This window comes from Danio rerio, chromosome 12, assembly GCF_052040795.2.
Source record: "Danio rerio strain M-AB ecotype USA chromosome 12, GRCz13ab, whole genome shotgun sequence".
Taxonomy (NCBI): Eukaryota; Metazoa; Chordata; class Actinopteri; order Cypriniformes; family Danionidae; genus Danio; species Danio rerio.
In genome coordinates, this window is record NC_141032.1 from 40,535,001 (window position 1) to 40,549,669 (window position 14,669).

The window sequence follows — 14,669 nt, forward strand, 5'->3', positions numbered from 1 at the left end:
GTAATAGGCAAACCAATATTAGTTATTCATTCCAAAACTCACTAGAACTCCCGGCATTCTTTGTTCGACAAACACAAGTGGTGAGAATAGGGCGAATAGGATTTGTGCTAAAAATAAAACAGTGGCTGTTGCCTTTGGGTGGCTGACTGTCCTCCAGTAAAAGAGGTCAAAGGTCATTAGTAGGCAATGACCGTTTACAGGGAAAGACAGATGAGCAGAAAGCAGGGTGGCCGACAACTCGCATACTTAAATGGTAAAAGAACAAGCGTCTGACCACCACAGTCACTCTGTTTATGTTAAGAGCAGCTCTTGTTTAAGTAAGTTTTGACTAGAAGAGAATAACGACGCTTGGAATAATGTAGAGACGGACTGCTGTAGACACACTCACTTACTCACTCGCAGTGCATATACACACAGTTTATTCAACTCTGAGAATGTAATGACCCTATTACAAAGAAACTGTCACGCTACTAATGCACGTAACGTACAGACATTCCTGCGGGACCACTATCAACACACTCGGGAAAGGAAACGGCAGCCATCAATGAAGTGTTTATTTTATTGTGCAGGACAGACCAAACAAGAGCGCTCCGAGTGTTTAGAGAAAGGTTGAAGTGAACTCGAGAAAAGTGCTTGAGGCTTATTTTAATGGCGGTGGTACCTAATAGTGGAACTAAACACCAGCATGGCATGAAGGATTTCACATGGAGGCCACTATATGCACAAACAAACTGAATAACTCTGGTGTATACATCTTAATACTTCGAATGCTTATTATATGGCATGCCAAACTAATTGAGTAAGTGCAAACAACACGGGACAGGAACAAAACACAAGCATTTGGTGATATGATAAACCCATATGCTTGGCTTATGAATATTAATCAAGGTGGTGTAACATTTCAGTCCTACTTTCAGATATAAGTGTTTAACTGTTGTAAGTAGAGAGGGGGGGGGGGGGGGGTTTAGGGGGGTGATGAGGTAAAATGATTTAAACTCTAGTCTAGCAATATTTGACAGAAAAAAAAATAAAAAAATAAATATATATATATATATATATATATATATATATATATATATATATATATATATATATATATATATATATATATATACACACATGTATTGCAGAAATTCAAATTGATGTGCACAATGTTTTGTTCAATAAAAACTCCCAAGAATTGGTTCATTGCGGATATAATTATGTACATTTGTTTATGTGTATGAGTCCGCAAATCTATGAACACTTTGAAACTAAGATATATATACTTCAGAGCCAAAATACCATAGCTTCAAGTATTAATTCAACATTCTATATTCTATATAAATAGATATTTTAAACAATGCTTCATTTTGGCTTCAGTATAACAGAAATGAGTCAATAATTAATGGCTGTAGAATTTGTAGTATAATTAGAGATATGATGGAAACGTGCTCTAAATAAACAATAGTGAATATATGATTTCAATTTCCACTCAAAGTGGGAGTGTCGAGTGGTGAAAGAGGGAAGGGTTTGCATGAAAAGGGGAGTTTCATTACGTGCAATAAAGCTATTTTCACACCGGCAAAACAAACACAGACGCAGGGGGGATAAGACCGGGATTTGGAGAGCAGCGTTTACAGTGGATCTGAGAGCTGTGTGGAAGTGGAGGATTTCCAGTCCATAACATTGTAATGATATTACTGTAAACTTACTAACTATAACATTTTGACTAAGGTATGTCTTTAAAAGTGACGCAGTGGCGCAATAGGTAGTGCTGTTGCCTCACAGCAAGAAGGTTGCTGGATCGCTTGTTCGAGCATCGGCTGGGCCAGTTGGCATTTCTGTGTGGAGTTTGCATGTTCTCCCTGTGTTTGCATGGGTTTCCTCCGGGTGCTCTGGTTTCCCCCACAGTCCAAAGACATGTGGTACAGGTGAATTGGGTAAGCTTAATTGTCCGTAGTATATGAGTGTGTGTGTGTGTGTGAATAACTGTTTGAATGCTTCCCAGGGATGGGTTACGGCTCGAAGGGCATCCGCAGCGTAAAAACATGCTGGGTAAGTTGGCGGTTCATTCTGCTGTGGCGACTCCGGATTAATAAAGGGACTAAGCCGAAAATAAAAAGAAAGAATGAATGAATGAATGTCTTTAAAAACTAAAAGAGTACTGCTGATGATACTAACTTTGCCATCTGAATAAACAGAAACAAAGAACATTGATCGCAAAAAAAAATCCGTAGACGGGACAATCAACATGAACTGGATCCATGTCGTTTTTTTTAAAAGGAGATGAGTGACAAATCCGGATTTCACTATTTCCAGGTTCGAAAAGCTCCCAGGTAAAAATGTTCCTTGCACACATATTGTTGTCGCGTGTTAGCAGACCACTGTAATCCACACATATGCTCTCACTGCGGAAACATGAAAACAAAACCTTCATTGCGGCACATTTATAAACGCAACACTGATGACCAATGTGGTGCTTTTACTTAACTATGATTTTTCAGTACTCTTTCCACCACTGGTACCAAAATAGTTTGATTTTAAGGTTGACATCTGATTATGACCTCTAGAAATAGCCATAATAGTGGTTGGTGTTGGGTATTTGTTAACATTTTGTCATGATTCAAATGTTTAGAAACTAAATTTACGAGACGTTTGATTTTAGATAACATTGGTCATTCCAAATGTAAAATGTAATCGCAAGCTTGGCTAGCAATTCTGGAAAATTGAATGTTTCCTCATTCAAAGAGACAGAAGCTGGACTTGCATGCCATAGAGAAAGTTCTTATATGGACGTTGAGTGAAATGACTTGCCTTAAAGTGACTTTGCTATAACTTTGTCTTCATTGCTTCCATCCATGATAAAAATGTGATTCAAGAAGGAAGAGGTGCTTGTTCTTAAGAGTAATTGATGTATTCTTCTTAAAAGCAGCATGCATTGAATTCCTTCATACTGTAAATGCAGCAGTTCAACTCAAAAAGCATACAAAGCTCTCAAATGTTCAAATCTGAACCAGTTTGTACCAGCCATCTCGCCTGGATTTCATCCTTTATGGCAAGCCTCTCCATTCCTCCATCTGACACAGTTACTGTATGGAGGAAAATATGCCAGAGTCGCACACATTTCCCATCTAAACAAAAGCCTTTACATTTTAATTACAGCGAGGTGATTGGCTGCTAATCTCTTCTTTTGATTAAGCCCTTGTTTTTTCCCACTCTCTCTCTCTTCCTCCCTTTCTTCCTCTCTTTCAAAGTGACAGACACCAAAGCCTCATGGGATGTGAGGATACGCACTTCTGAAGGAGGTCGTTTGCGTGAGTGTGTATGTGTTTGTGTGGAAAAGAAATCTGGGATGCTGGGAGTCGTCGCCTGGTGTCACTTGCAAAGAGCTTTCTCATTAGAGTGGCACTGTCTGACATAATGCGAATTATCTTCCTGCTTTTGAAAAACTCATGTTTCAATTACCACAAAGGGAGTGCGGGTTAACAGCTGGATGCTCTGCGGATCTGCATTCATTACGCCGCCGTCAATCTGGCCTGTTATGCTCTTCAAAATACAGGTTACAAAATGGGTTTTACAGATTGATGCTGTTGACAAACCCGGAAAAAGGAAGCAGATTTATAAGCTTTAAATATTATGTTTTAACATGAGACTAGTGCGATGGCTTACTAAGCTTTTCCGTGCAGAATTATAATCATCTATCACTTGCTGTTATTTGTGTGTTAGGATATCAGAAAGATCTCAATAAAGGCTTTTGAACAAGGTAATTACAGGAGTTTAGTTATAGGAACTATCAGACTCGGTTCACCAGGAACTAATTTCTCCCTGGGCCATTTCCCTGGTTGTAACAGAGGAAAAATGGAATGATTTATACCAGCTGGCATTTAGAAAAATCCATAACAAGAGGATGGAGGAAACCATGAACAAAGCTATGTGGCTTTCTGATAATTGATCAAGTTGAAATGTAGACAAACACATTACATGATTGAAGTGTAGAAACAAGTATAGGAGTTGATCTTGGGCCATGTCTGAGCTCCCGCCTCCGCCACTTGATTGCAAATCACATGACAGCAACCATATGAACGCAAACAAGCTTGGTCCTTTTGTTTTTGGGAGAATATTTTCCACCAGGATTAAGCTAGAAAAAGATGAGCACAATCTGATGCGGCTTTATTCAGAGGATGATATCGAGTAACACTCAAGTACAGTACATAGTTTGATTTTCAGGTGGATTTTAAAGGTGGCCGGTGTTGTGAATTTGTTCCTTTTTGGTCACAATTCAAATGTTTAGATGTAAACAAATGTATTGTACAGTTGTTAGATTTCATTGGTGTCTCCAAATAGTAAATTTGATCACATATAAGGTAGGTAGAAGCTGATCTAACATGCCTGAGAGGAGTATTCCTGAACGTATAGGAGCAAAAAGTATTCTCTCAATCAGTGAACATGAATGATGCTGTAGTTCATATTGATTGCACCATATTTGATGCTGTTTGAATGTACAGTGGGAGTTATGATCGTTCATTCATTCATTTTCCTTCTGCTCAGTTCCTGATTTATCAATGGTCGCAACAGCCGCATGGACCATCAACTACCATGTGATATTTTTTTATGCAGATAATGCCCTTTCAGCTACAGCCAAATACTGAGAAACTGTAGAAGCTACAGTAAAACTAAAATGTTTCCAAGATTCTGTGGTCTGAGCTTGCCAAAAAGTATGCATTTCACCATTATTTTTAGGACCTCTAAAAAAGTTTCTTCCCTGCGAAAGCTCCACATTTGTAGTTAAAGCACATGTATGTTGTATTTGCATACATTGTCACAGGGTTTTATCAACTTAGAACTCACAAAAAAGCTTGTAAAATGTGAAAAGGAGTTAAAACAGCCACGTTCACACCCTGCTACTTATAGATCATTTTCAATGCGTACCTATTGAACCGTAAAGAGAACACTTTCACACTCAACAGCAATTTTGGCCATTTTTTTTTTTTTTTTACTAAGCGGAAATTCAAACCGTTTCCCTGATGAAGATTGACGGTTGCCAAATTAGCAAAATAAATGACCAAACAGCCATCAGTAATATCATAATACCAAAGAAATAATACCATCAGTATAACTGCATTCACCTTCAGGAGGTGGTATAATCACTTTTGTAGGAGAATTTTGCTTTCACAATCCAAAATAATTCAACATTAGTGCCCGAAATCTCCACCCCTTCTGCTACATGAGCAAAGCAGAAGCCGTTGAGTCCATGAAATGTCCAACATTCCATGCGTCAATTATAACGATTGAATAAGTGCATCACTCGGGTATTAAAAATGCACTTATTCTTTTTAGAGTTTTGAGTGTGAATGCACTACTTACACTATTTATACTACAAAATGGCGTAGCATAGTGCATAAGTATAGTATGCAATTTGGGATGTACCTACTGACAATAACAAAAAAAAAAAGGTACATTTTTGTCCTCGTCACATTTTGTGACATCATGTAGAGTACTTAGTTTGGAGTGCTTTTGATGAATGGCAATAATGCATTCATATTTCAGTCTAGCTGTACCAAAGTTTATTTGCACTGTAAAACCCAAAAAGTTAAGGTAACTCAAACCATTTGACCGATTGCAACAAATCATTTAAGTTCAAAAACTAATCCTAATGAGTACTGTGAACCTAATCTATTTGAGTAAACAAAGACATTTAAACACAGTAAAACCAAATAAATGAAGAGAACTCAAACCAACTGAGTACTGTAAAACTCAAAAAGTTAAGTCAACTCAAACTGCTTGAGGAAACCCATTGTAACAAACCCTTTGAGTAACAAAAAACAAATCTATATGAGTACTGTGAACTTTCTTCATTTAGGTTGAAGTAATGAGGTATTTAATTAATTCTTTACCTTCAACACTGAGTTCAAAACTCGTTTTAGTAGATTTAACTTTCAGTAAATTTTGAGTTAACTATTTCTTTTGATATTGTTGACTGTTGGGTTTTACAGTGTGGAAATGATCTAAAGCCCACACCTTCATACTTCTTTGGTGCACACTATGCTTGAGATGCTACTGCTCACAGCACTGCCTTATACAGTATGTCTCAAGCATTTGGTCCAAATTCAAATAGAATAAAATGGATAATTAAATAAATGCATTTAAGCTTTTGCTCGCTCGCCATTTCAACATTTCCCTCCATTCTTCTTTTTCACGCTCAGGCAGTCAAGTTAACCTTGGTCGGGCGCGTTTTGCTTCTTTCTGGCAGTGCTGTGCATGCTTATCCATTCAAACATTGCTCTTGGCGATCAAGGTTACAGTTCTGGAAGATAAGCAAGATCCTCGCAGACAAAAGCTGCAACAATCACAACAAGCACTTCAGATTGCCACAAAACCTCGCTGTGTGGCCAGCATACCCGAAACTGAGGCCGCGCTGAATGCAACGATGCCAGAGTATTGGAGCAGAACGCAGGATTGGAACAGTGTGATTTTGTACGGAATGAATGAGGAGTTGATTTATTTTTTTTCGAAACCCAAAGTATTGTGGTTTTCCAAAAACACTCCAATACTGCTCCTTCACCCACACAATCAAGCCTAAGAGCCTTAACATCCTATGCTGGTAGTAATGAATGCATTACTGTTAGCTGGCTTAACACTGATGTATCATGGAAGTCAGAAAGTTCTACATGAAGCAGATGCTACAAACATTTTTTTTTTATTCCGTATTGTGACGCAGTTCCTAGAGAAACTGAATATTAAAGGAGAAAACAGTGGGTGTGGCTAGTTTTTTTTTTCACTGTGAGATGATTGGATGTAGTAAAGTAAGCATTTCATTCAAAAAGAAAGGATTTGAGGAGAATTTTTACAACCTAACAGACACCTGCTTTTCACCATTTCGACCGACCATTTATTGTCATAGCGCTTTCAAAACTGACAGTTGGAGGGGCGTGGTTAAGTATGTTAGCCACGCCAAATACATCTGACAGCTGTAACATGAGAATTTAACTCAAAACAAATAAGTGCATTTTCCGATTTCAAATAAAGATTACAATGGCATTGTTTTTTTTCTAAAAGACATGCACAGACATGAATTGTTCACCACAAAACTAGCAATGTGAGCTAACAAAATCAATATGCTTAATTTTGATGTCACTTGTACTTCAAACAATCATTTAGGGTGCTTTCACATTTAAAACTAGTGTGAAATCAACTCGATTACAGTAAAACTGTGGCTTAATTATTGTGCATGTGAAATCATTCCAGACCTGGTGACAGGTGTGCATGGTAATGTACATTCAGTTTATCCAATGACAATCTATAGGGGTTTGGATGGAAGTGTAAGGGAACATGCAGAGTGAACTCAATCAGAATGGCAAATGAATGTCTCACAATCAGCTTCCGCCCTAAAAAGGGTCCAAAATAACTAAACAACTTGCAAGCGGTATGCGCCACACAAACAGTAAATGCAAGTGCTGTTTCCTTTGCTACATATAACAGCACCAATTCAAAGCACAAAAACAGTATTTTCCATGCATTCTGTTTTTTATCATGCACCATGCATGTTTGTGATGATGAACGGATAAGATAATCCAGAGTTCAATGTGATAAAATAAATGTAAAACCAGATGATTTTAACAATTCTTTTGTTGATATGTGTTACTAACTTTTAACAGTCAATAGTGGAAATTAGCTGTAATACTTTACTAAACAGTGCATGTGTATCTGTGTGTGTAATGTCCAGTCAGGCTTATAGTTTGGGCAGGTACAACAGTTTGTCACTGTAAAGTTTATTCATAAGGTAAGCTTTGCATGTTTTTAAGACCTGTTACTCTACTAAGCATTTTAAGAGTTTAAAGGCACAATAAATTGTAATGTTTGTAGCTTTAAAATAGATACTATATGTGTAATTATTTATACAATGAGGACTATACAGCATTTGTTCATTTGATTGGATTTTTTAAGTTCTGTGTGTGAATACTGTACAAAAAAAATAAAAAATCTGAAATGTTGTTCATTTCATCTGTACTGTCTTTGCTCTATTGTATTTTTCAACCCTTAATGTTTATTATATGCTATGTGATTTCTTCACTGGAGATTACTTCCAGTATTCCAACCGAACTACAACTCCCAGAACTCTTTGCACTCATAAACTTCTGCCATAGCTGATCAATCCAAATGCTTACACAAACAGCTGAAACTCATATTGACTTATTATATGGACTAATATATATATATATATATATATATATATATATATATATATATATATATATATATATATATATATATATATATATATATATATATATATAAAACATTACAAAGTGTTTTCCCTTGCCTATTGTTCCGGTGTTTTTGACCTTTCCCTTTTTTCCATAATTGATTCTTTGCCACCTGATTCTTTGCCGCCTGGATTTACTAAATTATATTTTACAATAAGATAAGTGGTTGCAAACAATGCATAAGGGAATTTAAACCAATTAAGTTGAACTTTACAAAATTCAATTTATTAAATTCAGCCCATATAAATTGTTTGCAACCACTTACCTTTTAAAAAAAAAAAAAAATATATATATATATATATATATATATATATATATATATATATATATATATATATATATATATATATATATATATATATTAGTATTTATAGTAAACTCATCGAATATTTTTCACTGTGTAAAAAAATAATCTTAATTGTTTTAAAATGATGAACTATTTTCTTTACAATTAGACAATTACAATTTTACAAAAAAAAAAAAAAAACACCACAATAATGAAATAAAAAGTAATTATTTACAATATAATGCAGCCATTCTTCAAATCAAAATTTTACATTCAATGCGTTGATAAATATACTGATTTTAATACCTATGTGTAAAACACTTCCAGATTTAGCAGTATTGAAATAGTGGATTGGCACTAATATGCTTTCCCTATTTCCACCTGGGGATACCCATCCTAAGGCCTCTAGAGATTGTGACCTGAGAAGAGATGATGACAACCATAGAGGACTTCTAGAGGTATCCATAATCCTGGACCAGGCCGTATCCTGAACTGATGCGGTGGTGGTCATGGAGAAGTGGAAATCATGAAAGACATTGATCTTGTGAACACCAACCAGTGACCTATTCACACCTGCAGCTTCTCTATGATACACTTCCAGTGTTCTCCAGCCTCCAGTGTCTAGAGTGCAGCTCTGCATAAGGAAAAATGGATATTCCCGACTGAGCCTGGTTTCTCTCTAGGTTTTTTCCTTCACTTTCATCAACTGGTGAAGTTTTGTTCAAAGTTTTGTCACCACTGGCTTGCTTGGTTTGGAATTTGTGAAGCTGTGCATCGATGGATTTGCTCTTCAGTGTTTGGACTTTTAGCTGTGAAACCTAAACCACACTAAACTGAACTTAAACTCTGAAAACTGGACAGACAGTTACAATTTACTAGAACTTCTATTTTAAGCTGCTTTAACACAATCTACATTGTAAAAGCACGATAAAAACAAAGATGAATTTAATGAAATGTTATTCGCGTATAGTTTACATTTAAAGACATATCCCAAATAGAATTATGTATGGAGCAGTGTTTCTGTTATCACTGAGTGGGAAATGGTGAACTCGGAGCAGGCTGATTATTGAAAGCTTGAAGCACGGAGGCGAAATTGTTGCCACTCCACTCCGCTCACACATTCCGGACGTCACGCAATCTCAAACGAGAATTGCTTTTTGAATGCGAGCGCAGAGGAGAAGCGAGAGGAACGCTTCTTTTCTTCCACTCTTTTAATCAGACGAGAGGTTTGTTTCATGTCTCATAAACCTCTTTGCTTTAACAAAGCCGACTGGCATCTCTATTAACTGGAAACAGGGGAAATGGATACGTGCAGACATTAAATGCCATTAATGCGGTGACTCAATACAAAGAAATCGGATCTGTGCTACAGAAGCATCCGGCATAATTATCTACAAAAAAAAAAAAAAAAAAAAAGAGGAAGGGATGGACAGTGTGAACAGTGAATGTCTGTGTGTGCGGTTATGTATGAGCTCTTTTTACTTCCCAAACATGACATCTGTTCTGCGATCTGAAGTATCTCAGTGTGAGTGCGAGTTTGCGTGAGCGGAGAGTTAGATTTATCAGTTTCCCCGAGTTTCTGTGTGGTCACCATCACCCTCCTATCTGTGGTAGCATCTGTCGTGTGAACTGACATGGGAAGAAGTTCGTGCCTTTATGTGTTTGTGTGTGTAAATGTGAATGTATACTTTTCATTACAGGATTACGCTCTTTATCCAGCTGGTTTTTTGAGACTGTAATGGCACTATTCCCGAATGCTGTGTACCTGCGATGTATCAAAGTAACCTTTAGGCCATCATGTAGAAAGCAGGCCAATAAAAGCTCACTAAGCTGCTGAAACATACTGTAGAGAGATCAGATGGAAAGACATATTCATCTTCCTCCAGGCTGAGAGAAAGCAGGATTATGGATGTAAGAGCATTTAGGAATGGATGCGATGGCCTCAAGACAAAGTAAGTGAGACAATGACTTTGTGTTTTTTGAACTATTGGTCATGTTTTTTCTTTGGCTCTGCGGAATTTTAAAGTATGTTGACACACCATTTTCACATACTTGTTAATACATTTTGGCTGTGTATTTCACGATAGTGATTTATTTCGTTATTTTAAAAACAATCTATTTTAAAATTTCGATTTTTGACACAACGATTAGATTTGAACACTTTACAGTAAGATGCTAGTCAATGCATTAATCTAACATGAACAAACATAAACAATACATTACAGTAGTATTCATGTTAGTTAACATTAATTCCTTAAAATACAGTGACATCTGTTCTGCGATCTTTCATTATTTTAATAACAATCTATTTTAAACTTCAGATTTTTGACACAACTATTAGATTTGAACACTTTACAATAAGGTGGTATTAGTTAATGTTAGTCAATGCATTGTTCTAACATGAACAGACAATGAAGGATACATTTATTACAGTAATTATTCATGTTAGTAAAAGTTAGTTAATGAAAATACAGTAACATCTGTTCTGTGATCTTTCATTTAATGACAATATATTTTAAAATTTAAATTTTTAACACAACAATTATAATTTAGCACTTTACAATAAGGTTGCATTTTTTTAGCCAATGCATTGAATTAATATGAACAAACGATGAGCAAGACATTTATTATAGTTGTTATTCATGTAAGTTAACATTAGTTAATGAAAATACAGTAACGTCTGTTCTGTGATCTTTCATTTAATAACAATCTATTGTAAAATTCAGATTTTTGAACAATTAGATTTGAACACTTTACAGTGAGGTTTTATTAGTTAATATTAGTCAATGCATTAAACTAACATGAACAAACATCAATTATCCATTTATTACAGTAATTAATCATGTTAGTTAACGTTAGTTAATAAAAATACAGTGGTATCTGTTCTGCGACCTTCCATTTAACGACAATCTATTTTTAAAATTCAAATTTTTGACACAACAATTTGATTTGAACACTTTCTAATAAGGTTGTATTAGTTAATGTTAGTCAATGCATTAAACTAACATGGACAAACATTCATTCATTTTCTTGTAGGCTTAGTCCCTTTATTAATCCCAGGTCGCCACAGCAGAATGAACCGCCAACTTACCCAGCAAGTTTTTACGTAGTGGATGCCCTTCCAGCCGCAACCCATCTCTGGGAAACATCCACACACACATTCTCACACACACTCATACACTACGGACAATTTAGCCTACCCAATTTACCTGTACCGCATGTCTTTGGACTGTGGGGGAAACCTGGAGGAAACCCACCCGAACGCAGGGAGAACTTCACACAGAAATGCCAACTGAGCCAAGGCTCGAACCAGCGACCTTCTTGCTGTGAGGCAACAGCACTACCTACTGCCCCACTGCTTCGCCCATGAACAAACATCAAGGATACATTTATTACAGTAATTATTCATGTTATTTAATGTTAGTTAATGAAAATACAGTGGCATCTGTTCTGCGATCTTTCATTTATTGACAATCTATTTTAAAATTTAGATTTTTGACACAGCAACTAGAATTGAACACTTTCCAATAAGGTTGTATTAGTTAATGTTAGTCAATGCATTTCCTAACATGAGCAAAGAATGCACAACACATTTATTGCAGTAGTTATTCAAGTTAGTTAACGTTAGTTGATGAAATTAGTTGTTCATTGTTAGCTCATGTTAACTCACAGTGCATTAACTAATGTTAACAAGCATGAATTTGAATTTTACTAATGCATTAGTAAGTGTTGAACTATGATTATTAAATGCTGTACTAGTATTGTTCCTTTTTTAGTTCATGTTAGTAAATGCATTTACTAACATTAACTAATGAAACTTTGCAAAGTGTGGCTGAATATATTATTATTTATTAATTTCATTTAATAAAATACATGTTTATTAAATAATATTATATGTAATGTACATTAGTTGAAATTAAATTTGATAATTTTTTATGATTTTTTAAAGCACACAAATACAATTTTCTGAAAAAAAAATAAGGTTAAAGTTAGCTTTGTCACATATAAATCTGTCTTTAATACTTTATTTTATGACAGATATTTATATTTTAAAACACCACCGGGAAAATATGATAAATACACATAAATCATTAGAGAAGTAACGGAAATTTAAAAAAGCATGCTTCATTGTGGATGGATGGATGGATGGATGGATGGATGGATGGATGGATGGATGGATGGATGGATGGACGGACGGATGGATGGATGGATGGATGGTTGGATGGATGGATGGATGGATGGACGGATGGATGGAACAATGTCCCTTAAGTTGAGAAAGCATGAAAAATTGATGAATATGAGGACCACTGCCCAGATAATCATATTACCCACCAAATGCTAATATCACCATGATGAGAAGAGCAAAAAAAAAAACAAAAGGACAGAAATGAAAGGAGGAATAAACAAATGGTTGGGCATTTGAATGGCAGACTGCATTCATTACTGCGATTCCATCAGCGTATGGTCGAAGCATATTTCTTCATGGCCTGTCGCAGACCCTGCCTGCACAAGGGCAGCCATGCAAGGGTTGCTTATGGCCCTAGGATAGACTAATGAGAAAAGTCCTCCATATACTCACATACACACACACACTTAGGCATGTAGGCTGTCTCAGCGGGCCTCACACGGCGCTTTCTTGTATTAGAAATTCAAGCTGGAGAGCACTCGGCTCAGAGGGACACAGCTCAGTGACTTAAAAAAAAAAAAAAAAAGAAAAAACATTCTCAATGATACATCACATAATTCAGGGCTAACCGATCACTTGTGTGCTAAGAGCTTCACCTGACATTGTAGCAGAGTTGCTTCAGTAAATGCTTTATACTTGTCCCGCCCACAGCTTCTTCTGATTGGCCCGATGTTTAAGTCAAAATCAAATTATTGTTTGTTTGATTGTTTGTGTTAAATCCTACTCTCAAAAGTAGACCCATGGGTTAAAAAAAGAAAAAGTTCTGTACAAAAAAAATAAAAAAAAGTTGAACATAAAAAAGGAAATAAACACTATAAATCATCAGTAATCCCACACAGAATCTGCATGTGCAGATATCTGCAAATTTCCTCCAGTTTTTAGCCCATCATTTAGTCTATTTATTTACCACAGCGCCACAGCGGAATGAACCGCCAACTTACCCAGCAAGTTTTAACGCAGCGGATGCCCTTCCAGCCGCAACCCATCTCTGGGAAACATCCACACACACATTCACACACACACTCATACACTGTCTTTGGACTGTGTGGGAAACCGGAGCACCCGGAGGAAACCCACTCGAACGCAGGGAGAACATGCAAACTCCACACAGAAATACCGAGGCTCGACCCAGCGGCCTTCTTGCTGTGAGGCGACAGCACTACCTACTGCACCACTGCGTCGCCTAAATAAATTAACATATGCTAATTTTTGATGAATTTACATGACATGTAAATATTATATATGCAAAAATTATTCATGCATATTGTTTAATATACCTTAGATCTCAGTAGTCTGATAAACACACATTTAAAGCCACCCAGTATGCAAGACACCACTAACTACTAGTAAGCTTTGAAAATAAGTAATTTTAAATGTTGCTTGAAGTAAGCTTAAATCTTTCTTTCATCATGTTTCCAACTGTTATAATCAGCTATCTTTAAAGAGTAAACTACACGGTATCAGGCTTTCCACAGAACAAGATCTTCCACCAAATCACTATGGAATTCCCAGCTTTAAATGAAGCTTTTGACCTGTGCTAAATTCTCCTTAGGTTCATTTGATGCCATGGGTGAGATGACCAGATTCTAACACTGGCATTCCCACCGCCTGTTTCCACAGCTACCAAAAAAGAAGAATGAGAAAAGTAAATAGCCAAAGGAGAATGTGACCTCTGACCTCTAATCCTCTGACCCTGGTGACTTGGTCACTTCTCCAATAATGAACAATGTCTAAAATATCCACACAGACCTGTCAAGCCATTTTAAAACAAAATATCTGGAAAGTTTCACATTTTCCTTCCCCTATTTAGACCACATGGTGATCAGGTTTATCCAAAATCTTCACATTTTCCCTTAAAATAAAAGTGACCCAATTTTTTGCTCACCTTTAAGCCATCCAAGACAGATATGCTTTATTTCCTTCAGTCAAACACAGTCAGATTTATTTTAGA

At 36.3% G+C, this 14,669-nt stretch overlaps 2 protein-coding genes across 5 annotated transcripts in view; both read right to left on the reverse strand.

The window, feature by feature from the left end:
* The window catches only part of sdk2b (sidekick cell adhesion molecule 2b), a 628,575-nt gene that overhangs the window by 559,170 nt on the left and 54,736 nt on the right, over nucleotides 1-14,669 (reverse strand). The window lies entirely within an intron of this gene.
* The window catches only part of LOC147841460 (uncharacterized), a 74,400-nt gene that overhangs the window by 26,560 nt on the left and 33,171 nt on the right, over nucleotides 1-14,669 (reverse strand). Inside the window, exon 2 of the mRNA XM_087276696.1 lies at nucleotides 11,387-11,670. The gene's annotated coding sequence lies outside the window, so the exon portion shown is untranslated. The remainder of the gene's footprint in view (nucleotides 1-11,386; nucleotides 11,671-14,669) is intronic.